The sequence below is a fragment of the Nestor notabilis genome, unplaced genomic scaffold (genome assembly GCF_000696875.1).
Source record: "Nestor notabilis isolate BGI_N333 unplaced genomic scaffold, ASM69687v1 scaffold2244, whole genome shotgun sequence".
In the NCBI taxonomy this organism is placed as follows: domain Eukaryota; kingdom Metazoa; phylum Chordata; class Aves; order Psittaciformes; family Psittacidae; genus Nestor; species Nestor notabilis.
This window is the reverse complement of record NW_009924039.1, coordinates 298-2,401: the sequence shown is the minus strand read 5'-3', so window position 1 is coordinate 2,401 and position 2,104 is coordinate 298.

The window sequence follows — 2,104 nt, the reverse complement described above, 5'->3', positions numbered from 1 at the left end:
AGCAGGAAGGCTTACCCATTCTGGATTTCTGAATGTCCCTGTTATTCATAGCACACATTCCTCAGACTCTGTGAACTTTAGTCTAATCATAGAACTATACTTGAAAATTTAAATTTTTCCTATTTGCTTCAAGCTGTCAAACATAAGTAATCATAAATACCACAAGGGAGTAAATATTTTTTCACACATGTTCTTGGTAGACGCAGAGATATATCTAGAACTACTGTGCAGATTTCATTTTCTTAATAGTAGCAAATATGTGGCTGTGTTTTGGATTTGTGCTGAAAACAGTGTTGATGACACAGGGATGTTTTAGTTACTGCTGAGCAGTGCTTACACGGAGCCAAGGCCTTTTCTGCTTCTCACCCTCCCCCTGAGCAGGCTGGGGGTGCACAAGAAGGGAGGGGACACAGCCGGGACAGCTGACCTCAACTGACCAAAGGGATATCCGGTGTCATGCTCAGCATATAAAGGTGGGGAAGAAGAAGGAAGGGAGTGATGGCATGTTCTGAGTGATGGTGTTTGTTTTCCCAAGTACTGTTATACATGATGGAGCCCTGCTTTACTGGAGCTGGCTGAACACCTGCCTGCCAGGGGGAAGTGGTGAATGAATTCCTTGTTCTGCTTTGCTTGCACATGTGGCTTTTGCTTTACCTGTTAAACGGTCCTTTTCCCAACCCATGAGTTTTCTCACTTTTACTCCTCCAGTTCTCTCCCCTATCCTGACAGAGAGGGTGTGAGCAAGTGGCAGTGTGAGGCTTAGTTACTGGATGAAGTTAAAGCACGACAACCAAACTCAAAAAATACGCTGCCATAAGTCACTGTCTCGTAGACTCGCACGCTTAACTTCTTGAATCATCTCCCATTTTTGTGGTTATAGTGTGCTGTAGTTTTTTAGCTTTGTCAATGCTGAGGTAGTTCAGATCCTTGTCTAGAGGTAAGGCAAAAGCTAATTGCCTATGTTACCTTGTATTTTAGAATTGTTGCATTTCAGAAAAGATTACTTTCTACTAGCTCATATGATTCCAGTGAACTTCCCTATATTTAATTTTCTTGAGTCTTACAACCTTACTTTACATGAAGTGCAGCTGGGTCCAAGAATCCATTGTTTGAAAATGCTGAAGACTTGAAGTCCATGCTAAATAGCGGAGATTTTGATCTTGTTTAAATGAGAAACCTCCAGCATGGTGACATAAGCCTAAATGTGGATTATGTAATAGATCCTGCTATTTAGGGCAGTTCTAGCCCTGCAGGATCAAGGTACTTTTTAAGATGAATTAGCTGAATTGAATTACTTTTTAATATCAACGGTTTTTGAAGATTTCCTTATGACTAATTGATCTCATGATGCTACTGTATTTAATTCTGAGTAAAAGATTATATGTTTTCCTATGCAGTTTCTTGATAAGGAAAAAGCAAAATTATGCTGTCGTCTGGGTTTTTTTTCTCTACTCAAAAAGTGGAAAAGCTGCTAAAATGAGAACAAATACTCAAGCTGCAAATAAGCAGTAAATTTTTGTTGTCATGAACAGTATTATAAGAAAATCCTGTTAAATAGACAAAGAGGACTTGCTCCATTAAACTGTTTTCTAACTTAAGTTTAAAAAGAAGACTTCTGGCCTCCTTTAAAATTCAAAACTAATTTTAAAATAAATACACCATTGCTTCTTACTTAGTTTGCCGGCCTATTGAAGAAGCAAAGATACAATTTTTGAGATGGCTCTTTTCAGAATTCAGGTTCTTTGCTGTTAATATTTCCTATAAACTTCTAATTTTGATTCTTTAGAATTAAACCATATAAAAAAATTCTCTGTTTTCTTCATATTGGCATATTAATTTCAGATCAACACATTCTGTTCTTAAAGAAATAGTTATTGAAAGCATTTTAGATACAGCAATGAAAAGATATGGGAATATAATGTTGCTTTGGTTCCCACTGTACTTCTCATTCTTTAACAGAATTAAGAAAAAAATCTGCATGACTTCAAAGTTATTGCAGTGTCATTAACTTGTTGCTATTAAGCCAGCCAAAGATCCTGCAAGAAAATGGAATGGGAAATTTAAAGATAATCCAGTCCATCCCCTTAATCTGTAAAAAGACCTG